The sequence below is a fragment of the Urocitellus parryii genome, chromosome 2 (genome assembly GCF_045843805.1).
Source record: "Urocitellus parryii isolate mUroPar1 chromosome 2, mUroPar1.hap1, whole genome shotgun sequence".
Lineage (NCBI taxonomy): Eukaryota > Metazoa > Chordata > Mammalia > Rodentia > Sciuridae > Urocitellus > Urocitellus parryii.
The window spans coordinates 22,599,468-22,614,351 of NC_135532.1; positions in this window are offsets into that span (position 1 = coordinate 22,599,468).

Genomic DNA, 14,884 nt, shown 5'->3' on the forward strand with positions numbered 1-14,884 from the left:
CAAAAGTATTTAAATAAATGAAGTAAACTTCCAATTTTTGATATCAGATTTTTTTTTAGTGGATTTTCTACTTTGTGCTCAGTCATGTTTTTCTTCATTTTATTTTCTTTTCCTTTGAGTTTTATACTGTTCTTCAAGGTATACCATATTGCAGTTTCCCATTTTGGAATATTACCTATTATCTCTTCAAATGTGTTTTGACCTTTTTATTTCCACCCTTCTTTCAGGATTCAAGTACACATGAATTAGATGTTTTACTCTGACTTGCATGCTTTCTTGAATCTTTACTGTATTCTCCATCTTTGGTCTCTTTTTTACTTGTATTTGGATTTTTTCATTTGAAATTATGTTATCACCAGTACTGGACCTTTTCTGAACTTGAGTATTCCCTCAAATAATAATTTAATAATTTGTATTATCAATTATATAATTTTAATTTATTTCTACTTTGTAGTTTTCTGTGATCTGTTATAATTCTCTATTTTGTCATTTCATTTCTTAACATTAATCATAGTTCTTTTAACTGGAATGACTGACAACTCCAATATCTGGAACTTGTATGCATGTGTTCTAATTTGCTATTTCTCTTTTTAAAATTAATTTTTATTTTTCTCTCTGTTCTCTTTTTTAAAATATACAGAATTTGAAGATATGTGAATGAAATATTTTAATTAATATGTAGTTCCACATGATGGTAACTCTCCTGAGAAGATTTATTTTCATTCCTGGAAAGCAGCTAGAATAAAAGAAGCTTTTCTTAATAAACGTGAATGATGATTTGGGTTGGGTTTCAAATTTTGTGCAAGAGTCTGTTCCATTGTTTATTACTCATGGTGTGTGAACAGATAAAGCCAAGACCAAAACTATGATGTTCCTCAGGACTCTCCACATTAGTGCCTGGGAAGAGGATTCTAATTGCCTTCTCATTCTCTCAGTGGATACATGTTCTTCTTAATTATCAATTTTGCCCTGAAGGGAAAAGGAGCTTTATGCACCCAATTAAACTCTCCTGAGTTTCCTTTTCTTCCAGATACTGGAACTAAAATTTCTTACTGCCTTCTGTCTTTGTGAAACCACAAGAAATAACATGTCACTATTTTGCCCAGTTTTACTAATTTTTTATTTCTGGTAGAATCTTGGACTAAAAATATTATTCATACATCACCAGATGTGTAAATTCTTCAACTTTCATATTATTTGTAATTTATTTTCAACTTGATTAGTAAATGTGTTGATTATTGGCTTCATTTTTATTTTCTAAACAGTGAGTATGTGATTTATTACATGTTATTAATTAAAGGCATTTAAATAAAAAATTGGTTCACAAATTCACATTAGGTAAAACATAAAAGAAACTCTCATTTCTAGTTTTGTAGTTGTCCTTTTAAAGAAAGTACTTCTAATAGTTCGTTCCATTTCCTCCTTATCTTCTAGGATTGGTAGGATGATTAATTTTAATGTATGCTTCCCATAAAACTTCAAACAGTATAAACTCAAAAAAATTACAGCCACACTTGTAATTGCATTATTACTATCATTTTCTACTGCCTTTAAATATAATGAGAAACATTCACCAAGAACAAAAATTTGTTTGCAGACTCTTTTGATTGCTTTGCTGTCATCCAGTTAAATCAGAATGGAAGTAAATGCAACTTCACTGTGGTAGAATCTTGTGTGAGAATTGTGTGAGAAACTCACTGAAGATTTCTCTGTTTCCTTTAAATTGAGGAACACTTAATAAATGTTAGAACAAAACACTGTAACTATTATATATTCATTTCTACAATACTCTGATTGACTCTATCACATTGAAAGAGCTTTGGCACCCACTGAAAATATGCAGGATGCAGCATGCATCAGATCATTATAGAAACCTGCAGATTTGTTATAAAAAATGTTGAACAATTAAATATCTGTATTCTCTTTGGTGTGATAATAAAAGTCTTTTGTTTTCTAGGAAAAAAAAAGATTTTCTTCCCTTGGTCAAGGTAAAACATAACCATTGGAACTAATTTTATACTCATTCCATAAATCAATGACAATTCACTTCAGTAACCATGATTCTGGAAGCCAGCCAAAGCAGCACTCCATTAAACATGCTTCCACAGTTAGAGGTCAACCATTCCTAAATACTTTGATTTTTGTAAGTTTGCCAATTCTTGAATTTTGTGTTTCCCACTAAGATAAGGACTTTCTGCCTTTGCTCAAAGAGACAGTTTTACAAATCCAGCTCTCCCTTTATAGGAAAACAACAAATTTTTTTGTTTCTGAATTTTGAGCATCAAAAATTGGAGCATTCAACAATTTAAGGAAAAAAACATAACTACAAATGTTCCATGAAGGTCTCAAGGGGGGAAAAAAAGGTGTTTGTTACACCTTTGATCTCATCCTAGACAAAGGCACCAAAAAATTCACTGGAGAAAAGGTAGCATATTCAATCAATGGTGCTGGGAAATTGGAAATCCACTTGTAACAAAATGAAATTAAACCCCTCTCACTCTGCATGAAACTCAAATCCAATTGGATCAAAGACTTAGGCACTAGAGCAGAGACCCTGTGCCTAATAGAAGAAAAAGTAGGCCCAAATCTTCACCATGTCAGTTTAGGATCTGAGTTTCTTAACAAGGCTCCTAAAGCACAAGAACTAAAATCAAGAATCAATAAATGGGATGGATTCAAACTAAAAAGCTTAGTCTCAGCAAAAGAACCAATCAATAACACAAAGAGAGAGCCTACAGAATGGAATAAAATCTTTACCACATGCACCTCAGATAGAGCATTAATTTTCAGGATATATAAAGAACTCAAAAAACTTAACATAAAAACAAAAAAACCTAATCAATAAGTGGACTAAAGAACTGAACTGACACTTCACAGAAGAAGAAATACAATCAGTCAACAAGTACATGCAAATCAAAACTATCCTAAGATTCCATCTCACACCAGTCAGAATGGCAGTTATCAAGAAAACAAACAACAATAAATGTTGGAGAGGATGTGGGGGAAAGGAACACTCATACATTGCTGGTAGGACTACAAATTGGTGCAGCCAATCTGGAAAACAATATGGAGATTCCTCAGAAAACTTGGACTGGTATCAACATTTGACCCAGCTCTACCACTTCTAGGTATACATCCAAAGGACTTAAAATTAGCATATTACAGTGATGCAGCCACATCAATGTTTATAGCAGTTCAATTTATAAAGGCTAAACTATGAAACCAATCTAGATGCTCTTCAACAGATGAATGGATTAAAAATACGCACACATCATATTTTTTAATCCATTTAATCCATATATATATACAAACACACACACACACATACACACATCCATCCACAATGGAATATTACTCAGCCTTGAAGAAGAATGAAATTATGGCATTTGACACTAAATGGATAAGCTGGAGAATACCATGCTAAGTGAAATAAGGTAATCCCAAAAAACCAAAAGCTGAATGTTTTCTCTCCTATGTGGATGCTAATTCGAAATTAGGGTGGGGCTAGAAAAGAATAGAGTTACTTTAGATTAGGTAGAGATGTGAAGGGAGGGGAGAAGGTATGGGGGTAGGAATAACAGTAGAATGAATCAGATGTTATTACCCTATGTACATATATAACTATATGACCACTGTGATTCTACATCATGGACAACCAGAAAAATGAAAAATTATACTCCATTATATATGATGTATCAAAGTGCATTATACTGTCATGTATACCTAAAACAAATTAAAAAAAATTTAAAGGTGTCTATTAGACCTTTTGTTTCACAACGGTCTTTCAGATCTACATAGTCTCACAAAAACAGTTTCAGAACTGACTTATTTATGTTCTGCTTCTTATTTTTTATCCCAGGATTTTTAAGAGGTCTTTTCATAAATTAGTTACAGCTTGGGATCAGAAGAGCAATATTTATAAATACTCTTTGTATTATCCTATTTTTAAAAATTTCTGTATTCCTTTTGTAAAATGAACTTTTTATTGTAGAATAGTCTACTTTCATATAAAAACCAGAAAAGATAGTGTTAATCATTTTCATCTATCCCTGCCCCAGTTTCCCTCCTATAAATATTACTATCTATATAAATATGACATACTTGTTATAATAAACATATATTGATATGTTATTACTAATGAAGTATATAATTTACTCAAAATTAATTTTTTTAATCTATTAAACATCCATTTTCTGTTCCACAATATCATTTAAAATAACTTGCATCCAGTTAGCATGTTTTCTTGGCTGTGATAATGCTTACTATTTGGTTGGGTAAAACTTTATTTCAAATGTTTAGCTCACTATTCAATTATTTTTTCTCTGCTGGGTTGGTGAAGGAATAGTGCATAAAGAGCATGCGAAGACATGTGAGTCTCCAATTCATGCTGGTCCAAATGACTCTAAGTCTATTCATCTGATGATTAATTCAAAGATAACTTGTCATATTTTGTCTTGAAACCCTAGCAAACCTTCAGAGCATTCTCTGATACAAAGAAAAAGAAAAAGTCACAAAATAGAGTTCCTTTCCTTATTCTGATAGTAGAGATTGAAAGGTTGCCATTACTTGTTGCACCTGCTTGGTTGGGACATGCTAGAACTGTGATGGCCCCTCTCCTGTGTGTTAAAGGCTCCATCTACAAGAAAGCTGCAAAACCACCATGAATCCCACTTTTATATGCAGTTATAATGAATTAATGAAAACTCTACATGTAAACAAATAACAGGATTACCAGAATAATAGAAGACTTGGAGTAGGTAGAGGGAGGCAAGGTAGAAAGGGGAGGACTGGAGAATAAATAAATCATGTCATGTGCACACATGACTGTGCTGCAGTGAACCCCAGTATTACGCATAATTTTAATGCACTAACAAAAACATTTAAAAAGAAAGCTGCTCTTACTTCCAGGAAATAATTTGACTAATATACTCTCAACCAAAGCATAACTTCTTCCCTTCACTTGATATCATTGACAAAGTTTCATTAAAGATACATAAATGACAAATTTGACAGATTTGAGTATTTAAAAAGCACTTAAGCAAGTGATGGGGAGGACAAATTAAAAAAAAAAATCAATGATCTACTTTAATTGATTTGCATCCAGAAGCCTCAAAATTAAATATAATCTTTGTGATATTCTTTATTCTGGTGATAGTCTTTATGAAAAAAGACTAACAAAATTAAATGAAACTCACTCACTTTTGTTCAAACATACTTTAACTTGTGCTTAGGAAACCATTTCACTCCCCGTATTTATTTTAATTCTAATAAATAAAAGAAAGTAAATAAAAACAAATACTTCTCATTTGTACTGTTTCTTATCCTGATTTCTGAAAATGAGCTAACCATTCATTAGTCTGTTTTTGTGGGTGTTTTTTCCTCCTCTTTCCTCAAAAGGAAAAGAACAGTTTCTATACAAATATTCCACTAAGATTCCTGGGCAAAAGTTTGGATCTATACCAACTGAATTTCAACCTTGGTCTAAAGCCAAATCAAGGTCAATAATTAAAGATTTTTTTTTTAACTTCAGGAAAACAGACAGAAATTTGCATCAAAATAGAGATTTTGTTAAATGCTACTTAATCAAATCCTGCACTTAATTGTTAGCACCCTAGAGGGGAATGTTGCTAAAATCAGTAGAGTACAAAAATTCAATGAAAATGTAAATAGCATAGGTAAACAAAATTCAAATAAATGAATCTGAAGTGAAAAGTATAGTCTGTGTTATATAAAGTTATATAAAGCTATCTCAGAAACTTTCCATTAGAGATAGACAGTTGAGATTTCAACTAGTAAATGATATCAAGACTCAATAAATGACTTAGAATAGGTCAGGGGAAAAAAAAACTGGCCTTCAAAATAAAACAAAATGGACAGAAATCTTGTGTTATTTATGAATTGAGAATTTTTGTAGATACTTTACAGTAGACAAGCAAAAGAGAGTCACTGAGAAATCATTATATTTGCTAGGAAAAAAAGGAGACCTCTATTTATAAATCAAATAGTGCTGCTGTAAGAAGTGTTGTATAGAATTTTTTGTCCTGTCTCTCAGGACCCAAATATTGTTGTTCAGAAGTTGAGGTGAACAATAAAATTTCTTTCTATCTCTTGCATCAATACCTCTATCATAGACCATAAAATTCCTTGGAATACCTAAAGATCTAGTAGAAAGAATTTCTAACAAGTGTTATGTCTTTTCCCATCTTCCAAAATCCAATTGTTGCATTGTAACCATCATCATTAGAACACCCACCTATTTTTGTGGGGTATTTCCTAAAATCAAGTAAATGTTTTTTTGTTATGAATGGAAATACCAGATTAAAGGTGCTCTATTTTAGAATACTCAAGAAAACTTCTCTAAATACATGGTTACATTACAGTTGACCTCTACATAATTTTATCAGTACACAAAGGGTACTGAAAGTAGCTCCAGGTGCTACTTTCTTGTATGGTATACCTTTTTTTTTTTAATTTAATACACACTTCAAATATTCTCTACACATATTCTTAAAGGACAGGGTTGGTCGTCAGAAGCCAAAACTTTGCTCCCTCAGTTAAAACAACATAGGAGCCATAATTAGAACCAATATTCCAAACATGTCTATATCATCTATTATGATTTGAATCATTTCTCCTCACACTTCATATGTTGAAGTATTCTCAGTATCTCAAACTGTACCAGGGTTTGAAGAAAGGGTCTTAAGTCAGTAAGTGATGTCAAATCTGGTGGCAGGGTGTGGTGGTGAATACCAGTAATTTTACACTCTGGAGGCTAAGGTGGAGGATCACAAGTTTAAGGCCAGCCTGGGCAACTTAATGAGACCCTGTCTAAAAATAAAACATAAAAAAATACTGGAAGTGTAGTTTATTGATAGTGTCCCTGGGTTTAATCTCTTATACCCACTTTCAAAAAAAAAATGTTAAATGGGGTCTTAGGTTGGGCTCAATTCAATATTAAAGATGTTCTCATGAGAAGAAGCAAATAGGATACAGACATATATGCTGTTTTTCTTTTCTTAATGTAATATCTTCTTCTTTTAATAAATATGCTACATATTACTTGCTTAGCATTTTAGCATGACACATTTCTTTATATTTCTCTCTATATAAATTACTGTTTCATAGAACTGCACTGTTAAAATATGCCATATGGCTTAATATTTGTTAGTAAGTCAGTAGCTAAAGATTATAAATCACAAGTATGCTGTGATGCGGTTTGGTCTGAGGAATTAGTTTTGTTGCTTATTCTTTCTACCATCCCAGGAAAACCACCCCATCTCCTTGTTTCTTAAATTCCCCATTTAGAGAAACAATGATGATCATAGTATTCAACTTACAGAGCTGTCTCAAACCAAGATAATCACAATAGGCCAAAGACCCGCCAAAAGCATCTGATACCCATTAATAAATTAATCAGACAATCATTTATTATCATCATTTTTTATCATGAAAGTAATTATCATCAATTTCCAACATAAATATCAATGCAAATATTTAAGTTTCGCATTCCACCTAAATTCAATTATATAAGGATTTCTAAAATTTAAAATTGGACAAATTTCCAATCTTATCATCTATTTTCCTCACTAATTTTCTTTTTAAAATGTTAAGATTTGTCATGATTTATTTTGTAAATACGTGTACACACATACACACATTTGCACAAACACATGCACATATGCATATGCATGTACTATAAATTTTAATGTTGGGGAAGATGATTGGAGAATTTTTAAAAATGTATTTGCACATTTATTATTTTGACTTACTCAGTAATGACTTACAGATTATAAAATTGCAACCCTATGGCCTGGTGAAAAAAAAATGTAAAATTTTGTGTAGGACCTCAATATTGTGAAGAACTGACAAGATCTAATTTCTATAATAGAACCACAGGTATCATCCAAACTCGGGAGTATGACATGTCTATGTGGAGATAAAATGTGAATCCTAAAGTCAGAGCAGAGGCTAGTATTTTCTTGAAAACTGGCTTGCATATTGTAATGCATGAAACCATTTTAAGTTTTGGAGACAGTAAATAACAATAGAGATGTTCTCAGACTTACTGGTAAGCCAAATTTCCCTATGAGGATGAATCAATTAAGGAAAAATATAATAAAAGGATTGTAGGAATTTTTTGCATTTTTAAAATTCTTATTATTAAATGAGAAGTCCTTTTCTTTTGCATTATTTCTGTTTCAAACCTGGAATCAGTTGTGTAAATTTTTTTATTTTATATTATGATTAATATGATGTAGATAAATGAAGAAATCAAGAACTGTACCTACAATTCTTCACAGATAAACACTTTTGCCTAGTCAAATTTTCAGCTTAATAGAGAGAAGATGGGAGGGGAGGGGAGGGGGGATAGTAGAGGATAGGAAAGGTAGCAGAATACAACAGCCACTAATATGGCAGTATGTAAAAATGTAAATGTGGATGTGTAACCGATGTGATTCTGCAATCTGTATTTGGGGTAAAAATGGGAGTTCATAACCCACTTGATTCTAATGTATGAAATATGAGATGTCAAGAGCTTTGTAATGTTGTGAACAACCAATAAAAAAAAATAGTAACTGTAATTAGAAAAATCTCTTGTATTTAAAAGTCAAGTAATTTCAAGTATGATTGTCTCACTCTTAGAATCTTGTTCCATTAGTTTTCTTTCTTATTTTTACCCCCTTTCCTCCTTTTTCTAACTTTAAGATCTGGAAAGAATTTTATACAATGAGGCACAGGACATGACGGAAGTGTTTTATAGGTACTGGTTTTGTCATAGAATAAAATTCTCTCTGTCCTGCAGTTGGAACTGAGACATCTCACCTCTCGCACATTGGTATCTGTCCATTCTGGAAAAAGTAAACTCAGTCAACATGACCTAGGAAAAGTCTCAAACTGCCACAAATGAGTTTTTCACTGAAATATTTTTATTAAGTCTCAAAATGAGTCAGTCTGCCTAATTAAATCCTATTATTCAGGTTCCAAATATCCCAAAACTCAGAAATTACTGAAGATCCAATCCTTTTTATAGAGCAAACAAAAATGATTTTGTAACTCAAATTAATCACACTTCTGGACAAATATATATGACTGACAAAAAAATAAAAAATTGTTAAAATGTGGCACTTTTTTTTTTTTTTGAGACTGAAAGCAGTGTGTGGAATCCAGCTGTTTACCGCAAAAGCAGTCAAAGGACATTAGATGACATGGTCACATGGGAGGAGATGTAGCTATAAGTATAATGTACATACATTTGCAGATGGATGATATTACTTTTAAAATATTTGGGGGGGAGGTCACATCACTTATTAACAGAATTTCAAATAACGGTCATCAAGTTATCTTTCCATAAGTAAATAAGCTCTAGAACACATTACAAAAATTTAGATCTGCAAGCTCTTCTGTATGTGCTCTAACCATTTATTCAAATCATTACAGATACGAATGCCAAAATAATTCTGACTATTCAGAAGAGATACACTTCCTCAATGTCAGAATACAGACACAAAAGTCATCCTACAAATGAGAAATTACTGTTAAGTGTCCGAAGGGAGGTTTAATTTTTTAAAAAAAAAACTTAGTTTCTGTAAGTATAAGATTGTAATTAATCATTAGCTGAATGAAATGATGTTTATAAAGCACCCCATGCTCCCACAGTAGTTCTTCAGGGTGCTTATAAGGTAAGAGTCACCTCACAGGAAAAAGAAAAAGCAGAGACAAAAAGATCACCACAACTCAACCCACTAAAATGCCATTATTTTGGATAAATTTCCTTTTGTCGAGTTTTTTTTTTTTAACTTTTAAGAATTTTTTGTTTTGTTTTGATTGTATTTCATTTTTATTTTTGGTAGTTGTGCCAGTTTGTAAGGGCAGAGACTGACCCTCAGCACCTAACATAGTGTCAGTAAAAAGATACTACATAAAATGAATCAATCAGTCAAAACATTGGTACAATTTGACTTGTTTTCTATGTTTTTGTCTAGTAATAAATGTCTAGAAATTCTCAAACAGGCTGGAATATACTTTAAAAATAATTTTTATGTGGTCTTTCAACAAATATTTTCATTAAAATGTCTTATTTGCCAACAAGAGCAATAGAAGCCAGTTTTAAAATAATCTACTATCTTCTGGAGTATAACTTGTGGTTTAGTAATTTGCGCCTCCTTCCTACCTAGAGGGTACACATGGTTGATTTCACCACTGAATAATCTGGCAGCAGTACTTTACTTCTGTATCATCTAGTCATGTTAGTCTTTATTTTCCTTCATACCGGTGCCTTTGTCATTTTTTTAAAAATAATCTAAACCCTAAATTATATCTGTAAATATAATGGTCACTTATCCAGTCTTGTTTATATAAACATTGTGGCATGGTACCTGAAAATATGCCTTCTTGATTATCAGTCATTCGACTGTTATATCATTTTTCATTTCAGCAACGAATTACAAATTTAGGGTATTTTTCATGTTAATATAATTTTACTACATGAAATTAATGAACACCGAATAATTTTTCAAGTTCACTATTTTATTTAGGTTTCAGAAAAGTGCCAAGAAAATACTTCTTACCTAATCATAACATGTTAAGATTCTATGACCCAGTTTTACAACCAATGGGATTATTAATATTACCAGTTCTATTAATTGCCACTAACTTTATCAAATATCCATGAAATGCTCAAAAATCAGCATAAAATGACAAAATTAATACTATTCTTTTAGCATAGATATTTCTCAATTTGAAGATTCATATGTAGAAAATGATTGAATATTTTAACTAGTTTTAATAATATAAAATATTATACCTACTCATAAGTTTTCCTGCAATTATATTCTCATGTACTAGTCTAAACTGTTCTTTGATTTTCTATCTCAATAACTCATTTTCTTTAAAGTACCTTTGAATTCTTGGGAAATGATTGCATGATTCAAGGACAAATTTAAGGGCATCTCCATTGCAAGTTAAATTTTGAGTAATAAAATACGTCACAAAAGTAATAGAATTATGTCAAAGAAAATAAAAATTAGAGTGAATATGAATTCAGTGAGTGTGTGCCCAAAGGACACTAGATTCTGTACTTGTGCTTTTAAGTACCATTTAGTTGCATTTAAGTTTGCTCTCTTGATCTCCTAAGTTGAAGGAATAATGGCTAAATGGAAGATTAATGTACTGATCTCAAATGTCAAAAATGACTTACTGAACTAATCAAATTGATTTTGAACAGAAAATGCTGTTTCCTTGAATATATATTCCATCAAATTTTACTTCAGAATGCCAGCATATTAAAAATCACATTCAAATGTCTCAAATTTATTAATTCATATTTTCTTTTCTTTTTTTAAAAAAACAATGCTTCTTTTTTAAATTTTTAAGGTGGACACAATAACTTTATTTTACATTATTTTAATGTGGTGCTGAGGATGGAACCCAGTGCCTCCCATGTGTGAGGCAAGCACTCTAACACTGAGCTGTAACTCCAGCCCCTAATTCACATTTTCTATTCGTATTTTTATATACAAAGGATACAGGGGATAAATAAGATATTCTAAGCATATTTTCCACAGTGTGTGAACAAGTGCTTATAATCAGCAATGGAAAAAAAATAACTAATAAGACTAATACATGAGATAGAATTTTAGATGAGGCTTTAATAAATAGACATCTTATTTCACTAATAATTTTAAAGATTCAGGCAATGAATAAGAAAAATCAAGGAATGTCAAGGATGTCAAGGCCAGCTTTCCATATTTTTTCTTCACAGATATTTAGTTTTGAACTAAAATAACAGAAAAGATTTATGAGTGAGATTTTCTGGATTTACTCCATGAAGCATTGGAGTGTTTCAACAATGCATTAGTCTTCTGTCACTGTAATTAAATATAGTAACATAAAGGCAAGCTACTTTACAAAGAAGAGTGGCTTATTTAACTTACAGTTCCAGAGGTTCAAGGTCATGGTACAGACATCTGCTTAGCTCTGGTGCAGATATCTGCTTGGTTCTGGTGAAACCATCAAGGTAAATGTATCAGAATGGTGGGAACACATGCAGGACACAAAAATGATAACACCATCAAGAACCACAGAGAAGCTGAAGTCTCTTTTGAGCACATGCGCCTCATTGACCTAAGAGCCTCTCACTAATTCCCACCTCTTAAGGCTCCATACCACTTCCTAACACTGCCTCCCTGGGACTGGCTTCTAGTGCAAGAACCCTTGGGAAATTAACTCAACCCATTGACATCTATGAAACATTGCTAGTTTTCTTCTTTTGAAATCATAGCTCATATGACATTTTCTAGGAAACAATGTCCCACATATCTATACATTTTGAGTTGCTTTGTTATAGTATCCCTAAGTCCCTACATCCTGTTAAGACTGTTCTAGAGGTAAGTATTCTAATAAATATTTTTTTTCTACATTTACTCTGGTTGTTTGGGGGGGTTTTATTCATTTTGTTCATTTTTTTAACCTTTATTTATTTATTTATTTATTTTTATGTGGTGCTGAGGATCCAATCCAGTGCCTAACACATGCTAGACAAGTGCTCTACTATTGTGGAGTTGAGGATCCAACCCAGTGCCTAACAGGTTAGGCAAGTGCTCTACTACTGAGCCACAGCACCAGCCCTGTTCATTTGCTTTTGAGATATATTTATAGTCTATATTTTGAAACTTAACAAGCATTAGACTTTGTATAATTTTATTTATATGCATTTTGCTTGGGAATTTTTGTGATTTGTGTGTCTGTGTGTGTGTGTGTACTTTAAAATTACTTTTAAATTTGGAATTACATGTAGCCATATATTGGTGATTTTATCATCTTTCCTATTACATTATTTCTTGTTCATGTTTCATATCTTTGATGCTGGGTACTCTATTTTTCACTATATCTATAGTCTCATCTTCCAATTCATTAATTGTTTTTTCAACTCATCTTTTGTGTTGGTTTATTCATTTCTTAAGCTTACATTAATTAATTCATATAGTCACTTTTTTAAAAATAAGCTGTTTTTTTAAAATACTTTGTCTATTGTTTCCTATTTTATATATTTGATGAGTCACTCAATATAAAAATAAGAACACTAATTATGCCATAATTTTTTTCTGGTGAATCTACAATAAGATGCTATATTTACTTATGTCTAGCAATTTGGAATAGTGATTTCTAAGCCTCCAGGATTTAGTTTTAGAAACACTGACAGCAGCAGCTTTTTGTTTTTGCATTTGCTTGACTACCTTTTTACTAAAATGTGACTTCCATAACTATTTTTTCCAATTTCTAGCTTTTCAGATACTACAAGTTATTTATAATGGGATTCCAAAACCACAAGATCATTGGAGGAAACTATTGATACTAAAATATGGGAGGAGAAATATTCCCCCATTAATTAACTTCCAGGTCATATAATTTTCTTTTTACTTTTCAATTTTCCTTTTCCCTTCCCCTTCTTTCTCCTTCCATCTATTTCTCTGTAGCTGTCTCTCTGGTTTTATTTTTTTCTTCCAGATTAATCTTTCATTGAAAGTGAAACTCTCTTAATTTGATCAAGGAGTGTATCATTTCTCCCTCTTGCCAACACCAAATCTCCACCCTACCCACACACAGTACTGACAATTCTTCAGGGCAGCCATTTCTTCAATTCATGATTACCACTTAGATTCCATCATCCTCGGGATCATTTACTACAAAAGCTCTAGGGAATATTTGTTAATATTTAATTCTGCATTTTTTAAATCAGGGAATTATTTTCATAATATAGAATAAGGTAATTTGTATCTATGAGGAAAATATTTTCTAATGTCATAATTGCAGGGATCTGAATGATAATCTCCAGGGAGCTATGCTTACGTGAAATATACTGCAAATCATGTCTAATGTGAAAACTTACAGAGCTAAGGACTATCAGCATTGCTTTTTCATAGGGATTTCTGATAAGGAAAGAATAAATAATTTGTAACCCATTTTCTGCTGTGATTGGCATTATATGTAGCCTTACTATCCTGTGGAACCAGCTAATGTTCATAAGAATGACTCTTGTTATATGTAAAATGGCTTTCCCTGCTTGTTGGAAAAAAAGCATTAAGTACATTATTCCATTTATATTCTTACTTTTATCTATTATATAGATTGAGTCATCTGAAGCTTCCACAGAGTTTAAAAACTAGTGTTTTAAGCTGGATGACCAGATTTCCATCACATAGTGCCCTTTGCTCCCCCTTAGTTTCTTCGTCATTGGAAATTTAAAATTTATTCCACCATTCCTTCATAATAATGGCACCTGTACCGTATAAATTAAGAAATGGAATCAAAAAGAAGTTAATTGCCTTGCTCAGGGACACATAGTAAATCAATGTAGATTCAGTTATAAATAGATTCCATGGTCACAAATAATTATTCTGGTACAAGAACATAGAATTAAATGTTAGGCAGCCTAAATAATAGAAAGTTCTAAAATTCAATGTGTTTTTAAACAGCTGAGCCCAGTAAAAGTGGTGTTGCAACAAAAACGTATTGTCACCTTTAGTGTTTAATATTGGAAATGTCTATGTCATTTCTTTTGAAAGAAGTACTACATTACATTTTCATTGTAATAAACATGCAAAAAGTGCATCCATTTTACATGCTTATCAGGGTTAAAACTCCAACTACTTTTAATAAGGCCTGAAATTTCTTAAAAATATAACTTTTGAAAAAAAAGTCTCTAACATCCATAACACAATACAATAAATATACTTTGTCATTTGATGTTTAAAAATATCATTTTATTATCTTTTCATGTACTTATTCATATTAGAATTTATTTTTATTAGTTGTCTTTCTGATAAAAATGAATTCAGAGAGAAGCTGCGGACTCCAAATTTGTCAACTAATTATTAAAGCTACA